This window comes from Marmota flaviventris, chromosome 12, assembly GCF_047511675.1.
Source record: "Marmota flaviventris isolate mMarFla1 chromosome 12, mMarFla1.hap1, whole genome shotgun sequence".
In the NCBI taxonomy this organism is placed as follows: domain Eukaryota; kingdom Metazoa; phylum Chordata; class Mammalia; order Rodentia; family Sciuridae; genus Marmota; species Marmota flaviventris.
The window spans coordinates 85003719-85024919 of record NC_092509.1 but is presented as its reverse complement, the minus strand read 5'-3'; positions in this window follow the sequence as shown (position 1 = coordinate 85024919).

The window sequence follows — 21201 nt, the reverse complement described above, 5'->3', positions numbered from 1 at the left end:
ATATATATTTTATATAACTTTATCTTATGTATTTATTTTTATGTGGTGCTGTGGATTGAACCTAGGGCCTCACCCATGCTAGGCAAGTGCTCTTCCACTGAGCTACAATCCCAGCCCCTACCCTCTTAATTTTTATGTTATTTTTTTCAGTTATACATGATAGTAGAGTCCATCCTGATAAAATTACGCATGCACGAAATATATCTTATTCTAATTATGTACACCATTTTTTGATACCCTCAAACGTACAAATATAAATAATTTCTTTTAGTATTATGTGACTAAGAATTGTATATATACATGTATACATATATATGTATATATATATTATAAATATTTTGAAAAGCATCAAATGTATTAATAGCTTTGTGAATTTTCAAAGAACCTAGGACCACCCTACTATAAAATCCAGGTATATTGGGGAAATTAATGTTGCAAAGTCAGTGTCTAATCCCCTCTAATTTGGGGTACACAATATATACCACAAATACAAAGGCTTGAGTTCTGAGACAGGAACAGAAAGGGTCAGGGGTTCCCAGTTGGAGTTGCCTCTAGTGGGCAATAGATTGTTGAGTATGGTTGTTGCTGGGTGAAGTACAATCCCCAGGTTCAAAAACACTATTCTTGTCATGTGTAGGCTATGATTGCTAATACTGTGAGATTCTTCACATACAAAGACAGCTTACAGCTAGAGAGCAGTCAGATTCAATATAGCTCTAAATCACTCAAAGAACAACTGTAAGAGCAGTTTTTCTTCCTAAAAGTTCTTCTCTGATCTAAAGCTATTAATACTGAGCTTCTGCCTCATTTCCAGCTTTATCCCCTTTACTCCTTCTTCTCTTTCTCCTTCCATTTATATCTTTAATAGATTCTTGCCTATACCTGCCCTAGTGTCAGATTGTTTGTTGACTTAAAAAACAAAACAAAACAAAAAGCCACTTTATTGACAAATAGAAAGACCTCGATTGTAACTTAAACTTATGAAAGCTATTAGGGTGTAACTATGTGCTGTCCTCTACAAGTTCATGTGTGAGACAACACAAAACACAGGAATTCTCAGAGTTAAATGATTAGATTATAAGAGGTATAACCTAACTGTGGATTAATCTGTTGATATGGATTAACTAGATGGTAACTGTAGTCAGGTGAGGCATAGCTAGAGGATGAAGGTAATTGGGGGCATGCAGTTGGAATTTATATTTTGTTCCTGGTGAGCAGAATTCCTTCTGCTTCCTTGTTCTGAGCTGTTTTCATCCACCATACTATTCTGCCACACTGTTCTGTCTCACCTTGGGCCCACAGCTATGGAGTCAGATAACTTGGACTAAACCTTTAAAACTGCTAGGTAAAACAGAAAATAAACTTTTTCTCTTTTAATTGTTCTGTCAGATCTTTTGGTCACAGCAACATAAAAGATGAGTAAAACATAAAAATGATACTGAAAAATGGGTTTGTTACTATGACTAACCTGGCCATGTGGTTTGAAAGATTTGGAGCTTATTGAAGTTTGGGTGCAAGGGGATTCTGAAAAGTTTAGATATCCAAACTACAAACATTTTAGAATGCTCTAAGTGGAGATGAATGGATGATTCTGGTGTGAGCTCATAAAACCAGAATGTTGATAAAACTATGGACAGTAAAGACTAGGCCATAAGGTTTCAGAGGGAAAAAAAGGACTCTTGGAAATGAGACTAGAGATCATTCATGTTACATTCTAGCAGAGAAGTTGTTGACGTGTGTGTGTGTGTGTGTGTGTGTGTGTGTGTGTGTGTGTGTGTCCTGAGACTTTCTGTGGCGTTCAATTTAAAGGTAACGGACTAATTATTCTAGTGGAGAAAATTATAAGGCAGCACAGCATTGAGAAAGTGGTATGCATATTAGCCAAAGCTTTTAGTCAAGTTTACTATGATAATCTGGAGCAGCAAGCATAGCAGAAAGTTTAAAAAAAATTGCAGTTTGGTCAGAAAACTATGAGCAAAACTGGAGCTAAGGAAGTTGTGGTTATTAAAGATCTTAAAGCCATTGAAGAAATGCTAAGTACTTTGAATACAGGCAATAGGAAATATGGCTTGAGAGCATCTCAGGAATTGACAAGATTACAACATCTGAGACTCAAGGGTGTGAAAGTAGAAATTCCTTTGAGAAGAGACCATGGGATCGCCCTGCTTCCACAAGGGGACATATGAACTTATTTTCCCATATGCCAGCTTCCCAGGCACTCAAAAACTTCTGTAATTGGGATCCCAAGAATCTTGGGTACTATTCAAGATGATGACAGACTTCTGCAGTAACCATGTCATGCTGGTTCTGCAGGATTACAATTAGGAGGCCACAGAGGCTTCCATAGAGATTTCAAAGGAAGGCCCTGGAGGCCAAGCAAATCGTAGCATGATCAGTTACTTCAGGCTGCCCTTGAGAGGGTGATAACATGAAGATCTGAGAAGGAAACTGAAATGTCAGTGGAGACCCTTATGATAAAGATACATAAAAACCATGGGACATCTCCCAGGGAAGGCTATGGAATTGAGCAGAGAAGCCAAGGGAAAGGCCATGTGGGCTGCAAATAGCCATGGGTATTGTGATGCTGAACATGGAGCTATAGGAATTGTTTACCCAGCTGGATTTTCTCTCATTCTTTCTATCCATGCCCCTATATCTTGCTTTTGAAACGGAAATATTTAACAGGTAGTGTTATGTATCATATATATGTAACTTGATTTTCATCTTTTTAATTTTTAAATTTTTATAACCACTTTATAATTAATTACAACAAATTATAATTAATTTCGTACTGTTATACATGGCAGTAGAATGCTTTTTGACACATTGTACACAAAAGGAGCACAACTTCTCATTCCTCTGGCTGTACATGTTGCAGTCACACCAGTAGGGTGTGACATGTATATACAGTAATAATGTCCACCCCATTCTACATCCTTTCCACCTCCACACCCCCTTTTTCCCCTCACTCCCCTCTAATTTTCATATTTATAGGAGAAAAGAGCCAAGAATTTACCTTAAGTATCAGAAGATATTTTTGACTTGGACTTTTGGTAATGCTGAAAGTGTTAAGACTCTGGGGACTCTTGGAAATAAACTAAATATATTTGGAATTGTGAGATGGACATGAACTTTCAGAGGCCAGGAGAAAAATGTTAGGATTTGGGCATGTGGTGTCCACCACAAACTCATGTGAGAAAGAGCAAGAATGGTCAGAGGTGAAATAATTAGATTATGAAATTTGAAACCTAATCAGAGGATTAATCTACTGATATGGATTACCTAGGTGGTAAGTAGGTGAGTAGGGTTTGACTGGAGGAGGTAGGACACTAGGAGTGTACATATTTTGGCAGTGGTGAGATGAGCTCTCCAGGTTGCAGTGTCCTGTACTGTTTTCTTCTACCATACTGTTCAACCATGATGTTCTATCTCTCCTCAGGCCCAGAACTATGGAGTTGAGCAACCATGGACCCAATCTCTGAAACCATTCGTCAGAAAACTAACTTTTTCTCCTTAAGCTGTTTTTGTCTTTTTTTTTTGTTGTTGTTGTTACAACAAGGCAAAACTGGTTAAAATAAAAGCTTTATAGAAAATCATAAGCAACATTTAAAGAAAATCTGATTACCCCAACCTTTTGGATAAGGATAGATCTAGCCTGAGATTTTTTTTTTTAAGTAGAAAAGGCTAATGTTTATTTTCTAAATAGAGGAGATATGCATCTTCCCTTTACCTATCCTCTATCCTGATGATAGTCATTATTTTATTCATTTTTCAAGAAATTCTCATTCAGGACCAAGATAACATAAGCTCTTCTAAGTCATAAAGATGCAGTAGTTAAAAAAGAAAATTGGAGAAACTCACTTTTCATGAAGAAAAAAAAAAAAACAGGACACAAATGAGTACACATGATAGTGATAAGTGCATTAAGAACCACAACTTCACTGAGGAAGGAGAGGAAAAGTTAGCATCAATGATTTGGCCAGGTAAGATCTATATGAGAATCTGAAATACAAATTACAATATAATAAAGAGTCAGTATTACTACAAAGACTAGGACAGAAATGTTGAATTTGATCCACCTAAAAGAGGCAACCTTAGAGAGTCCTAAGCATGGGAGAATTAATCATATTGATTTGTATCTAAATCCCATATATTGAGATATATTTTATACACAATAAAATGCATCATGCAAAATGTATAACTCAGACAGATTTGACAAATCTGATTATGATTGTATTCTATGCCATAATTTAATATTTTAAGAACTCACTCAGCTGATGGATTGAGAATAGATGCTTAAGGTCAAAACTGTAAAACATTAGACTATTCAGAAAAAAATAGTTTAGGTATTAAATAACCATGAATGGATAAAAATGTATCCATGGAAGTAGTAGACCTTTATTATTCTTAAGATATACTTTATAGATTAAAATGGCAACTTGTTTTATGTAACATTAAGTCCTTCAGGCTCATTCACCCATGTTAGCACAACTGACAGGATTTTCATTCATTTTTTACGACTAAATTAAATTCTATTATGAATATATACTACAATTCTTTATCTATTCATCCATCCATAGATATACTCAGCAGGTGACTCTGTATTTTGCTGCTGTGGATGGTGCTATGACAAAACACAGGAATGCAGATTTCTCTTTCACATACTGATTTCATTTCCTTTGGTCAGATACTTAATTGTGAAATCAATGAAATAAGCAAGAGATAGAAAGAAAAAACACTGCACATTGTCACTCATACTTGGAAGCTAAGTAATTTGATTTCATAGAAGTAGATTATAGAATAGTGCTTTACCAAGTCTGTGAAGAGGGACGGAGAGACAGATTGATTGCCAGATACAAAATTGCAGTTAGATAGGGGAAATGAGGTCTAGTGTCCTGTAGGGCAGTAGGTGACTACAGTTAGCAGTATTTTAATGCATATTTCACAATGACTGGAGGAAATAAATTCTTTTTCATTGCTGGAGAAATAATCTAGGGTCTCCACAGGCTTAGAAAAAATCTGAATATTAATAGTACAAAAAAAGATAAATATTTGAGGTGATTTTATGCTAATTACTCTAATTTGATCATTATATGTTGTATCCATGTATGAAAAATTACACTGCACAACATAAATATGGACAACTATAACATATAAAAAAATTAAAAGTAACAATATCAAGTGGATAAGATAAAGAAATAATTTAACCACAGCTGTGAGGCATAGAATATAGATTTGTTTATCAATATCCACTGCAATTTCTTGGAGGATAGAACCTGAAAACTACATTTATCAGCCTTCTTGCGTGTGAGCTGTGTTTTGCCTAGGAGAATCATAATTGAAGAGTAAGCAATGGGTACTGACAGTCATGACTGGGAAGATCACATATGCAGTGGATGAATACTCTTCTTTTTGGAAAATTATTTATACAACTTCTTCTTTTTAGGTATTTTTCATTGTAGGTGCTCAATAGTGAATGGGACTTTTGGTAACAAATGATGTGGGTCTTTTTTCAGATTGTGTTATTCCAAACTGCATTAGTATCCATGCATGAGTCCCTTGATTTTTCTAGAAATTTTGTAACTATCTAATAATATCCATAAACCTCTTCCTGCTAAAATTAGGTAGAATGGATGTTATTATAGGATACAAAGTGTCAACAAAGATCCTAAATAATACAGAGATAATATTCATTGTATTAGGATAGTGGTAGACTAATTTTTTTGCCCACATTTTTGGATTCACCACTATCCACAATTTCTCACTGTGTGACTTTCCATTCTGTACCAAAAACCATGGAATATCTTTCTTCTTAATTTTGGATTTGGTTTGACCATGTTATTTGCTTTAGGCAATGGAGACCTCATAGACATTCACTAAGAAGAACATTTACATATATATTTTTTCAAATGGACCTTGTTCTCTTGCACTTATATTCTAAAAAAAGGGTGGGTGGATGTTGATATGCTCTATCCTGACAGTTTGGGCTTCACATTCTGTAGTAACGCTGCCTCATCTGATCAATGAATCCATAAGTCTGCATAAGAACCACAGTCACCTCAGATGTCTAGGCTTGAAGCAGATATATTCTACCTCAATCAAATCATCCACAATTCATAAAAACAAATAATTGATCAGTTTCTTATTTGTTTTTGAGCTATTAAATTTGAGTCCTCTTGCTGAAAAGTACTATCAAAGCAATAGATAATTCACATGCTACATTGAGTTGCATACTATTTGCAAAATCTGTCATTGAAATCATTCAGTTTTTACTCTCTCGCTTACTCATTCAATACATTTTATAAATACTAAGTACTAATCTAAAGATCTGGGAATATAGTAATGAACAAAAGAGGCTTATAGAATAGTGAATGAGAGAAAGCAAACATAATCACAATATTTTAAATCACTCCTCTGTAAAAAAGAAAATCAGGAGGTCCTGTGAAAAGACAATATTGTCTTGCAGAAAATCTTTAAAAAAGGTTGCTTTTGGGAGCTGGGGATATAGCTTAGTTGGCAAAGTGCTTGCCCCGCATACACAAGGCCCTGGGTTCAATCCCCAGCACCATAAAAAAAGAAAAAAAAAGAAGGTTGCTTTTGTTGTTGAAGAAGTGATATTTACAGGATTGTGTACAGAGCCTATCTCACAACTGAGGGATAAGAAAGAGTAGGGAGAAATTTGGTTCTTCCAGCCAGAGTGACTGAAGTTTGAGGGAGAACTATTGCCCACTTTTACTACCTTAAGGTAATATTTTTCTATACAGCTCCAGATTTTGATTAAGCTAAACCAACAAATGCATGGAATCCCTGATAACTGTCATTTATCTAGTGTTGGGCACTTGTTCTAAATGAAATGCTTGCACTCGTGGAAATATTTATGTCCTGAGCTTGAGGAAGGATTGTTCTCTTTCTTTTCCAAAAATAGTCATTTGATTATTTAATCAATAAACAAAGTAAAAATGCAAGAAAATTGTAATCTGAGAAGATTAGAGAATAATTTCAAATGATTCCGTCAGATATAATAGTAGTGCCTAATCTCGGGCTAAGTATACACTACATACACATTGATAGTTTATGCTGCTATATGAAGGGGAGAAAAACTCAGCATTCAATATTAAATCACACTATAATGAAGGAGTGATGAATGTGAAACTGGCACCTGCACCTTCACAATTTGTTTGCATCTGAACAATTTACTACCGCAATTTACTGGGATTCATTTAGCTATACCTTTTGTGGATCAGTGGTTCAAAGCCAATTTGCTTTTTTTGTTTTTATTTCTTCCACTCTCTCTTATGAACTTCCTTTGCTTTTTCTTTGTATGAGAGTTTATAAATGTGCTATTTTCAATATTTGTATATTGCCAGTCATTTATCATCTTACAAGTCAATATTTAGAAAAGCATATTGTGCAAAACAGAAAGGGGAAAAAAAGAAATCTACTTCCTAAATTATCTTCTTTGATATTATACTAAAATAAGTATATAGAGATAGAGTTTTGTTTACTTCTTATATGGATTATAAATATCTTAGAAGAAATGGTTTTCAGTACAAAAATCCTGTATTTTTTTTCAGTGTGTCTGTTTTAAGAACATCACTTAAAATTTCATCTTTCATCTGCTGAAAAAATAAAACATATCTTACAGAGTATCAATTTGAAGATCTTAAAACATACCCATATATAATGTGTATATATATGCATACATACATATGTATAAATATTCATATTATATTTTTAATACATTTGCTTAGTATTTACATTCTTATAAATTAATCCTGTGTAAATAACCACTTTTTAAAGTTTTTATTAGAAAGTTTTAAGAAATAATTTTTTATAATGTATATAATCATTATCATTAGAAATCAATTATATATTAAGTTTAATTATTATACAAATTTATTGAAAACATATTTGGCCTGAGTTAATGTGGCAGGTACTAGCTTATAGTGTCAGACAAAAACAAGCCCATTTCTTAGACTCCAGGTGAGAAACAAAGGCTAGACAATAAAAACAGAAATAAATCATGGAACATCAAACAGTGGTTTGTGTTTGAAGAAAAATCAAGTAGGATAACTAAATATTTTTAATATATTTGAGTTTTTTCTATAATAAGCAAAAACACAATAGAATGTACATATGCAACAGCCAAATGTGAGGAAGAATGTTTTTAAATATCATTGTAAAAGGAAATTTTTCCAATAGGAATTTTCTGCTTCTTAAACTCTATGCATAATATGTATGAGTATGAATTTCAAAAGTTTTGGAATAAAGGAGAAAATTAGCTACAGCAAGGAATATAATAGGAACTTAAAAGAATTATATGACCTTCACAGTTTGTATTTTCAGTCTAAAAGAATAAAATATATGAAAAGAGAGAAGATTGCTAATTAGAAGAAAGGTATACTTTTCATCAGCTCCTTAGATGGAGATTGAAAAAGTGGGAAGACTATAACTAAGGGAATTCATAGAAATTCAATACTGAACATTCAAGGAAACCAGAGTCACACAGAAAGTTAGAAATTTGAACACAATATAAGAAATAATAAAAAGTAGAGGGAACTGTGACCACCCACAGAGCAGGCCCAGCGGCCTGCTGAGGGGCAGAGCCGCCCCCCACCCCCCGTGCCTGCCAGGTAGGCGGAACTGTGACCACCGACCGAAAAGGCCCAGTGGCCCGCGGAGGGGCAGAGCTTCCAATCACTCCTGCAAGGTAGGCGGGCCTGCGACCCACCGGCAGAAGAGGAGCAGGGGCCTGCTGAGAGGCAGAGCCACCCCCTCCCCCCCGCGCCTGCAAGGTAGACGGAACTGTGACCACCATCAGAACAGGCCAGACCTGCAACCGACAGACAGAACAGGCGCAGTGGCCTGAGGAAGGGTAGAGCCGCCCCCCCCCCCCGCGCCTGCAAGGTAGGCAGACCTGCGACCCACTGGCAGTACAGCCCCAGAGGCCTGCAGAGGGGCAGTGCCGCTGTCTGCGCCTGCAAAGTAGGCAGAACTGCGACCACCGACAGAACAAGCCTAGCGGCCCGCAGAGGGACAGAGCTGCCACCCGCGCCTGCAAGGTCGGTGGACCTGCTACTGACCGGCAAAGCAGGCCCAGCGGCCTGCCGGCGTGGTAGGCACATTGCCCCAATTGGAGGAGGGGCAGAGCCGCCACCCGCGCCTGCGAGGGAGACTTTGCAACTATACAAGACCAACATAAATATATAGGGGGAAAATTCAATAGCACAACAGTTTCACCAAGTAGAAAGGAACGCGAACAGTATGAAGAGACAAGGAAAGAAAGGACCACAAGCATTGCAGGTCAACTCAACTTTAGAAGAGGTAATAGCTGCAGCAGATGGAATGTCAGATAAAGAATTCAGGATATACATGCTTCAGATGATCTGGAGTCTCAAGGAAGACATCAGACAGCAAAATCAGACAATGAAAGATCACTTCAACAATGAATTACATAAACAAATCCAAGAAGCAAAAGATCAACTATACAGGGAAATAGAGGTTATAAAAAACAAACAAACAGAAATCCTAGAAATGCAGGAAGCAATAAGCCAACTTAAAAACTCAATTGAGAATACTACAAGCAGAGTAGAACACTTAGAAGACAGAACATCAGACAATGAAGATAAAGTATTTCAACTTGAAAAGAACATAGACAGCTCAGCAAGAATGTTAAGAAACCATGAGCAGAACATCCAAGAAATATGGGATAACATCAAGAGACCAAATTTAAGAGTCATTGGGATACAGGAAGGGACACAGAGTTTCAAACCAAAGGAATGAGCAATCTATTCAATGAAATAATACGAGAAAACTTCCCAGACTTGAAGAATGAGACAGAACCCCAAATCCTAGAAGCCTACAGGACGCCGAATGTGCAAAATCATAAGAGACCCACACCTAGACACATTATAATGAAGATGCCCAACATACAGAATAAGGAGAGAATTTTAAAAGCTACAAGAGAAAGGAAGCAGATCACATTTAGGGGTAAGCCAATCAGGATAACAGCTGATCTTTCAACACAGACTCTGAAAGCTAGAAGATCCTGGAATAACATATTTCAAACACTGAAAGAAAATGGGTTCCAACCAAGAATTGTGTTTCCAGCGAAATTAAGCTTCAGGATGGAAGATGAAATTAAAACCTTCCACGATAAACAAAAGTTAAAAGAATTTGCAGCTAGAAAACCATCTCTTCAAAACATCCTTGGCAAAACATTACAGGAAGAGGAAATGGAAAATAACAATGAAAACCAACAGTGGGAGGTAGGACACTAAAGGGGGGAAAATAATCAAAGAGGAAAACAAACCATGTTTAGTAACATAAATAAACAAATATGGCTGGAACAACAACCCATATCTCAATAATAACCCTAAATGTTAATGGCTTAAACTCACCAATCAAGAGACACAGGCTAGTAGAATGGATCACAAAACAAGACCCAACAATATGATGCCTACAGGAGACGCATTTGATAGGAAAAGACATACATAGGCTGAAGGTGAAAGGTTGGGAAAAATCATATCACTCATATGGACTTCGGAAACAAGCAGGAGTATCCATACTCATATCAAATAAAATAGATTTCAAGCCAAAGTTAATCAAAAGGGATAAAGAGGGACACTACATACTGCTCAAGGGAACCATACACCAACAAGACATAACAATCATAAATATATATGCCCCAAACAATGGTGCAGCTATGTTCATCAAACAAACTCTTCTCAAGTTCAAGAGTCTAATAGACCACCATACAATAATCATGGGAGACTTCAACACACCTCTCTCGCCACTGGACAGATCTTCCAAACAAAAGTTGAATAAGGAAACTATAGAACTCAATAACACAATTAATAACCTAGACTTAATTGACATATATAGAATATACCACCCAACATCAAGCAGTTACACTTTTTTCTCAGCAGCACATGGATCCTTCTCAAAAATAGATGACATATTGTGTCACAGAGCAACTCTTAGACAATATAAAGGAGTAGAGATAATACCATGCATCTTATCTGATCATAATGGAATGGAACTGAAAATCAACGATAAAAGAAGGAAGGAAAAAGAATACATCACTTGGAGAATGAACAATAGGTTACTGAATGATCAATGGGTTATAGAAGACATCAAGGAGGAAATTAAAAAATTCTTAGAGATTAATGAAAACACAGACACAACATATCGGAATCTATGGGACACATTGAAAGCAGTTCTAAGAGGAAAATTAATTGCTTGGAGTTCATTCCTTAAAAAAAGAAAAAACCAACAAATAAATTATCTCATACTTCATCTCAAAATCCTAGAAAAAGAAGAGCAAAACAACAGCAAAAGAAGTAGTAGGCAAGAAATAATTAAAATCAGAGCTGAAATTAATGAAATCGAAACAAAAGAAACAATTGAAAAAATTGACAAAACTAAAAGTTGGTTCTTTGAAAAAATAAACAAAATCGACAGACCCTTAGCCATGCTAGCGAAGAGAAGAAGAGAGAGAACTCAAATTACTAACATACGGCATGAAAGAGGCAATATCACAACAGACACTTCAGAAATACAGAAGATAATCAAAAATTATTTTGAATCCTTATACTCCAATAAATTAGAAGATAGTGAAGGCATAGATAAATTTCTTAAGTCATATGATCTGCCCAGATTGAGTCAGGAGGATATAGACAACCTAAACAGACCAATATCAATTGAGGAAATAGAAGAAACCATCAAAAGACTACCAACTAAGAAAAGCCCAGGACCGGATGGGTATACAGCAGAGTTTTACAAAACCTTTAAAGAGGAACTAATACCAATACTTTTCAAGCTACTTCAGGAAATAGAAAAAGAGGGAGAACTTCCAAATTCATTCTATGAGGCCAACATCACCCTGATCCCGAAACCAGACAAAGACACTTCAAAGAAAGAAAACTACAGACCAATATCTCTAATGAACCTAGATGCAAAAATCCTCAATAAAATTCTGGCGAATCGGATACAAAAATATATCAAAAAAATTGTGCACCATGATCAAGTAGGATTCATCCCTGGGATGCAAGGCTGGTTCAATATACGGAAATCAATAAATGTTATTCACCACATCAATAGACTTAAAAATAAGAACCATATGATCATCTCGATAGATGCGGAAAAAGCATTCGACAAAGTACAGCATCCCTTTATGTTCAAAACTCTAGAAAAACTAGGGATAACAGGAACATACCTCAATATTGTAAAGGCAATCTATGCTAAGCCTCAGGCTAGCATCATTCTGAATGGAGAAAAATTGAAGGCATTCCCTCTAAAATCTGGAACAAGACAGGGATGCCCTCTCTCACCACTTCTGTTCAACATAGTTCTCGAAACACTGGCAAGAGCAATTAGACAGACGAAAGAAATTAAAGGCATCAAAATAGGAAAAGAAGAACTTAAATTATCACTATTTGCAGATGACATGATTCTATACCTAGCAGACCCAAAAGGGTCTACAAAGAAACTATTAGAGCTAATAAATGAATTCAGCAAATTGGCAGGATATAAAATCAACACGCATAAATCAAAGGCATTCCTGTATATCAGCGACAAATCCTCTGAAATGGAAATGAGGACAACCACTCCATTCAAAATATCTTCAAAAAAAATAAAATACTTGGGAATCAACCTAACAAAAGAGGTGAAAGACTTATACAATGAAAACTACAGAACCCTAAAGAGAGAAATAGAAGAAGATCTTAGAAGATGGAAAAATATACCTTGTTCATGGATAGGCAGAACTAACATCATCAAAATGGCGATATTACCAAAAGTTCTCTATAGGTTTAATGCAATGCCATTCAAAATCCCAACGGCATTTCTTGTAGAAATAGAGAAAGCAATCATGAAATTCATATGGAAAAATAAAAGACCCAGAATAGCAAAAACAATGCTAAGCAGGAAGTGTGAATCAGGCGGTATAGCGATACCAGACTTCAAACTATACTACAGAGCAATAGTAACAAAGACAGCATGGTACTGGTACCAAAACAGGCGGGTGGACCAATGGTACAGAATAGAGGACACAGAAACCAATCCACAAAACTACAACTACCTTATATTTGATAAAGGGGCTAAAAGCATGCAATGGAGGAAGGATAGCATTTTCAACAAATGGTGCTGGGAAAACTGGAAATCCATATGCAACAAAATGAAACTGAATCCCTTTCTCTCACCATGCACAAAAGTTAATTCAAAATGGATCAAGGAGCTTGATATCAAATCAGAGACACGCCGTCTGATAGAAGAAAAAGTTGGCTACGATCTACATACTGTGGGGTCGGGCCCCAAATTCCTCAATAGGACACCCATAGCACAAAAGTTAATAACCAGAATCAACAAATGGGACTTACTCAAACTAAAAAGTTTTTTCTCAGCAAAAGATACAATAAGAGAGGTAAATAGAGAGCGTACATCCTGGGAACAAATCTTTACTCCTCACACTTCAGATAGAGCCCTAATATCCAGAGTATACAAAGAACTCAAAAAATTAGACAATAAGAGAACAAACAACCCAATCAACAAATGGGCCAAGGACCTGAACAGACACTTCTCAGAGGAGGACATACAATCAATCAACAAGTACATGAAAAAATGCTCACCATCTCTAGCAGTCAGAGAAATGCAAATCAAAACCACCCTAAGATACCATCTCACTCCAGTTAGATTGGCAGCCATTATGAAGTCAAACAACAACAAGTGCTGGCGAGGATGTGGGGAAAAGGGTACACTTGTACATTGCTGGTGGGACTGCAAATTGGTGCAGCCAATTTGGAAAGCAGTATGGAGATTTCTTGGAAAGCTGGGAATGGAGCCACCATTTGACCCAGCTATTCCCCTTCTTGGTCTATTCCCTAAAGACCTAAAAAGAGCATGCTACAGGGACACTGCTACATCGATGTTCATAGCAGCACAATTCACAATAGCTAGACTGTGGAACCAACCTAGATGCCCTTCAATGGATGAATGGATAAAAAAAATGTGGCATTTATACACAATGGAGTATTACTCTGCATTAAAAAATGACAAAATCATAGAATTTACAGGGAAATGGATGGCATTAGAGCAGATTATGCTAAGTGAAGCTAGCCAATCCCTAAAAAACAAATGCCAAATGTCTTCTTTGATATAAGGAGAGTAACTAAGAACAGAGTAGGGTCGAAGAGCATGAGAAGAAGATTAACATTAAACAGGGATGAGAGGTGGGAGGGAAAGGGAGAGAGAAGGGAAAATGCATGGAAATGGAAGGAGACCCTCAGAGTTATACAAAAGTACATACAAGAGGAAGTGAGGGGAAGGGGAAAAATAATACAAGGGGGACAAACGAATGTCAGTAGAGGGGGCAGAGAGAGAAGAGGGGAGGGGAGGGGAGGGGAGGGGGGATAGTAGAGGATAGGAAAGGCAGCAGAATACAACAGACACTAGTATGGCAATATGTAAATCAATGGATGTGTAACTGATGTGATTCTGCAATCTGTATATGGGGTAAAAATGGGAGCTCATAACCCACTTGAATCAAAGTGTGAAATATGATATATCAAGAACTATGTAATGTTTTGAACAGCCAACAATAAAAAATTAAAAAAAAAAAAAGAAATAATACATTAAAGATGTACCAGCTTTCCCAGTGGTAGCAGCTGTGGCTATTGGGGTGGAGGTGGGGTGAGTGCAGGCATGGAGATGACAAGATGGTGGATATAAACAATTGGCTTTGGGAAACCTATGGAGAAAAGAGGGAGGATTATATAAATGTACTCAGAGTCAATGGGGAAATTGTGAGTGAAAAGCAAACAAAAACACTTAGTCCACAGATGAATCATTAGAAACTGGGATTATCGGGGAGAGAACCATTTATAAGTACTGGGCAGCCAGTACAGATGGAGAAGTTTAGAAAATCAAAGGAAATTGCCAGCCTTACCCAGGGGTTGCCTACTGTGGGCTCTAGAGTGTGCCTAGATCAGTGTGACTGAAATGGGTACGTGGAGCATTGTGTCTAGGGCATCTAAACTTCAGATACCAAGAAGACAGAGTTTTCCTTGTTGCTGACATTTCATAATAGCTATTGGAAAGATGTCAATAGTGAACACATAGGAACTGCTCTCCAGGGTTGATGTTGGGTAATTGACATACATAGTGGTGAAAGTGAAACCTGTAATGGTTTAGATTCCACATCCTAAAAGTGAAATTTATGAGAAGCCACTGAGACCCTGATAAACATCGCAGATTGGCATCTCCCCAGTAACAGAGAGTGGGAATCACATATCAAATAGCCACTGACAAATTTCCAAACTAAAGATGAAATCCCAAATACAGAAACTTCTGATTTAGAACTTCATACAACACCCACCGCAGAAATATACAGTTTGTTAGCACTTGCCAGTCTGGCCCAACTTAAACTGGTAGATGGGAAGCTAAGAGCTATTACAGTGGAGATATATATATATATATATATATATATATATATATATATATATATATATATATATATAATTTACTTTCTTTTTTTTTTTTTTCCTTTTGTACTAGGGATTGAACTGAAGGGCATTTAACCACTGGGCCACATCCCCAGGCCTTTCTTTTATTTTATTTAGTAACAGGCTCTCCTTGATTTGCTAAAAATTTCCTAAGTTGCTAAGACTGGCTTTAAGTCACAATCCTCCTGCCTAAGCCTCCCAAGTTCCTGGTTGCTGGGATTATAGGCATACATCACAGTGCCTGGCTTCTATATTTTACTCTCAATTTAATTGATTTCTTTTAATCCACTTATTTTTTAGACTTGCTCTGACTCACATGGTGTGAAATTATACATGGGATTGAGTTGTTTTGATTTTACATTGGTTTGTTTGTTCACATATTAGTTTCTGTTCTTCTTATTGCCCCTTCCTCACTAAGAGCTACATTTGGTTGTTTCTTCCTCTCTTTTATTATTTTATTTCTTTATGCTATTTTATACTTATCCTTTTTTAAAACCATCACCTGCTACCTATCCTCCCACATCTCCTCTGTTCATTTTTTAAATATTTCAAACTTATTCTTGACTTCCTACCTGTTTTGTCTATATGAAGAAATTATAATTTCACTACCTGATAGAATTATATAGTTTATATAACTCCAACCCCATTTATGTTGCTGTGATTATTAATATAGTGAATGATGCAGCAGATATGGGTGGTTTTAATATGTGATCTCTTTTATAGCTGTTTACTGTTGGTAAACCACCATTCCTATACAGGTGGTAATTAGTGTTCTAGATGACAAAGTAGATACTGATATTTGTCTTAAGACTGTAAATCTGTTGCGAACAATATTACTATTTCTGGCTGTCCCCTTCTACTAATGGAGCTAGAAAGTAAGCGTGACACTTTGAGTTCATGGAGTAGAGATCCTACTGTCAAACAATACTCACAACTCAGACATGTAACAGCAACTCTTGTTCCACTCAAAATCTAGCCCAACTCAATTCTTAATAATATTTCAACACATAGATTAGGAAAAAGAAGGAAAAAAACCCAAACCAACAACCAGGTCACAATTAGGTACAACCAAGGAGGGTTCTTATATCACACTCCTGGAAATCTACTCATACATTAAAATAAATAGCAAGAAAGAGAGAGAGAGAGAGAGAGAGAGAGAGAGAGAGAGAGAGAGAGAGAGAGAGAGAAGTCCCATAACAATGACAATAACAACAAAAACACACAAAAGAAAATAGGAAGGGGTGTAGGGCATGATGTAACATGTGGGGCACGTTGCATCAGAAAAGAGGAAAACCTAACTTGCTACGCACTTCCCAGTCCTGGGGCCACATGTGACTACATGGCATCTGGCAATCAGCCAGGAGGTGGTGCTGTGGGTGGTGATGAAAAATCAGACGACCTCTAGGATAGGCTTCGAATGGTTTTCCCCCTCGCAGACAGCTAGTGACTCCCATTATGGCCTGTAAAATGGGTGTACATGTGAACTCTCCCCACCTGCTGACCTTTACCCTGATTGGCTCCTGTACATTATATTAGCTGTGTGTGTTTTCTCAATAAACTGAGATCCTGCTTTGACTGGTCTCCCTGGCACATCTGATTGTCCTCCAGTGAGGGAGGGCTGGGTGCAGGTAGCCAGTAGATCTTTGCCTTTCTTGGCTGGTCCTGGTCGGGGCATGCTTTCCCCATCTCTCCCTTGGTCAGGAGGAAATGGGGGGGAGGGGCTAAAACCCCCCAAAAGGGGCATCCATCTCAACTGATGCACAAGTCTAAGACCTCTGAAAATATAAAGAAATAGGCAAACAGAACTACCCCAAAATTTACAATCTCACTAAAAATAATCTGGTAATGGATATATACAGTCATTTAAATAAAAGATATACGGAATTAATTAAAAAAAACAAATTAGTAACAAAAGAACATTCCAATAAATAAAGAAATAGAGATATTAAAATTAAACCAAAGAGGACTCCTCAAAATAAATCAAAGAATCAAGTTCAAAATTTTCTTGAAAGCATCACCAACATATTAGATTGTGGAGCTAATAGAACTTCAGGCCTTGAAGACATTGTATATAAACTTGAATACTCAGTATGCAATAATGGAAAAAAATAAAAGGACTTGGTTAGAATACACAAAAACTTTAGGACAGCATAAAGAAAACAAACCTTAGAAGCACTGGGATAGAAAAGAATATGAAGGTACATATTAAAAGCATTAGGAATGTCTTCACTCAGATAGTAACAGAATTTTATTCATATTATGAAAGAAATTGACATCCATTTACAGGATACATATAGTTGCCAAATAGATGAGATTTAAAAAAAAAAAACATCAGGTAATATTTAAAAGGCAAATTAATAAGTCTTGACTTTTACTTCTCAATTCAGACCCTAAAATCAAGGATAGGCTTGAATGCAATATTCCAAGCTCCAAAAGAAATAAATCACCAGTCAAGATTGCTATATTCAGCAGAGATTTCTTTCAAAATTGATGAAGAAATAAAGATGTTACATGTACATGACCACTAAGCCAGTACTGTTAAGAATATTCAAAGATATAGTACACACATAAGAATCTAAAATCAAACTTCAAAGCTACCAAATAGATGAAGATGACTAGAAGAGCACCAAATTAACTGTAAGTCAAGACTGACTTAAATATGTCAAACAACTCAAAATGTCTGGAAACAAACAAAAACTTCCAAAATGATGTTCAATGTCACACTTCCTCAAATAAAAGAAATGTATTAGCTGAATGCATAAAATTTTTTTTTAAAAAATCCAACTATATGATATTTGAAGGAGACACTTCTCAAAGACAAAGACACCTACAGGTTGAAAGCAAAAAGATAGAAAAAAAGTTATTCCATGTAAATGGAGTCTGCAAAGAAGCAGGAGTAGCTATTTTCATATTTGACAGCAGATTTCAAGCAAAAATTTATCAGAAGAGAAAAGAAGGACACCACATACTGGTAAAGGAAACAATTCAAAAAGAGGATATAAAAATAGTAAATTTATATGCCCCAAATGTAAGTGCACCTAATTACATAAAAAAGAGTTGGTTCTTCAAAAAGACAAATAAGATTGATAAACCTTCAACCAAACTTATGAAAAGAAAAAAAAAGAGAACTTAAATTTAAAAATAGAGATGAAAAAGGAGATATAATCACACTTTTGAAATCCACAGGATCATCAGAAATATTTTTAAAAATTATATTCCAATAAACCAGGAATGTAGAAGGCATTGAAAATTTTCTACACATATCATCTGGTCAAATTGAATCAGGAAGATATAGAAAACCTAACCAGAATAACATCAATTAATGAAATTGAAACAGTAATCTAATAAAGAAAAACCCCAGGACCAGATGGATTCTCAGACAAATTGTATCAGACCTTTAAAAAAGAACTAAAATCAGTCTTTCTCAAATTATTCCATGAATTGAAAGGCAAAGAATACTATCAAATACATTCTATGAAGGCATATAACCTTAGTACCAAACTCAAAGACACATTAAGGGAAAAAAACATATATTAGAGATAAGATAACAAATAAATGATGCTGGGAGAACCTGATATCCATACATAAACCAATAAAGGTAGATTCCTTTCTCTTACCCTGCACAAATGTCTAATCAAAGGGATCAAAGACTTAGGAATTAGATAAAAAATTTTGCAAATTCGAGAAGAAAACATAGAGTGAGCATGCCATCATATTTGTGTAAGTACTAACTTCCTTAAGAAGGCACCTAAAGTTTAATAAATAAAACCAAAAATCATTAAGTGGAGGAGCATCAAATTACAAAGCTTCTGCCTGACAAAGAAAATAAATAGAGTGTGAAGAGAGAGCTTACAGAATTGGAGAAAGACTTGCTCTCCTGAGAAAGGATAAATATTGAAAATATATAAAGAACTCAAAATGTTTAACACCAAAATACAAACAACACAATCAATAAATGGTCCAAAGAATTAAGCAGACATTTCTCAAAAGAAGAAACACAAATGGACCCAAAATATATGAAAAATGTTCAACATCTCTAACAATCTGGGAAATGGGAATTAGGACAACAATAAAATTTCATCTCACTTTTGTTAGATGGAAGTTATCAAGAATACAAATAATAATAAATGCTTATGAATATTTTGGGGCAAGTGTCCACTAACACATTGTTGGTATGACTGTAAATTAGTACAAACACTCTGGAAATCACTCTTGAAAGCAGTATGAAGATTCCTAAAAATCTAGAACTGTAACACCATATGATCCAGCAATCCTACTCCTTGGTATTTATCAAAAGAACTAAATCAGCATACTATAGTGACACAGCCACTTCAATATTTATAGTAATGTACTTAAAAATAGTCAAATCATGGAGTCAGCCAAGATACCCAACAATAGATGAATGGATTAAGAAAATGTGGCAGATATAAAGAATGGAGTTTTACTCAGTTATAAAAGAATAAAATTATGGCATTTAGAGGTAAATGAATGCAAGTAGAGAACATTATGCTAAATGAACTGTCAGATTCAGAAAATCAAGGGTTGAATGATTTCTCTCATATGCAGAAGGTAAAGCAAAATAGGAAAAAAGGAAGAAGGATTTGATATCATAAAAATATAGTTGAGTGGAATAGAAGAATCATCAGAGAAGGAGGAAGAAGGGATGGGAAAGGGAATGGAAATATTGAATGAATTTTACAAAATCATGCTATATACCTGTATATATATACTATAGTAAATTCTACTTATATGCATATGTGTGAAACACCTATGAAAAATACATAAATACACCAGTGAAAGAAATCAGTAGAGGAAGGAGAATAGGGAGCATGAGGAAAGGAGAGAAATAGAAACAGGGCAGGTTACTGAAAGGGAGTAAATTAAATTCCATGCATATTTGATTTTGTCAAAATGAACTTAACTATTATATATAACTATAATGTTTTTAAAATAAAGAGTAATAGCATTTTGTGATAGGCTTAAATAATTGAATCAAAATATCTTAGTTTTACAAATTGAAATGCTTTTAACATAAGGAATTTATCATTATGTTAAAATGTCCTGAGCTATATGATATTTGCATCTACAATGCTCATGCAAGAGTGTAATTCTACCTGAAATCCAAATGATTTTGAGTTAACAAAGGTTCAAATATTTGTTTTAGGAAGTATTCATTCATCATTATTTAGCTAATGGTAGTTTTTAATTGTGAACATTTATTTTTGTTATATTTTGAAATTAAAGGAATATTTAGTAACGTCATTTATTTTATTCATGCCAGTCTTTAAATTTTCCAATCTACTTACAAAATAAGCCAAAAAAGTTATGAATGTAAGAAATATTACATATTAGTTTACTCAATATAACAATAATATAAGAAGAAAGACAATTATGTCAATGGGAATATCTCAGAAGCATATAATTATTCATTGAAACTTGAATTAAATACTCCACCTGTGTTAAATGTTGCTTTTCCCAAAATGAATACCAAGGTTTGAATTCCAGTATGCTTATTATATTTTTATATTATATATATATATATATATATATATATATATATATATATATATATATATTTCATTCTTCCCATTTTGATTTGAAAGAGACTCAATATTCTAAAACAAGTGCTTTCATCAACGTCTGAAAATTGACCATTATGTATTCTCTTTCCCTGAAGAGAAATTTTACTTTTCTGCTAGAT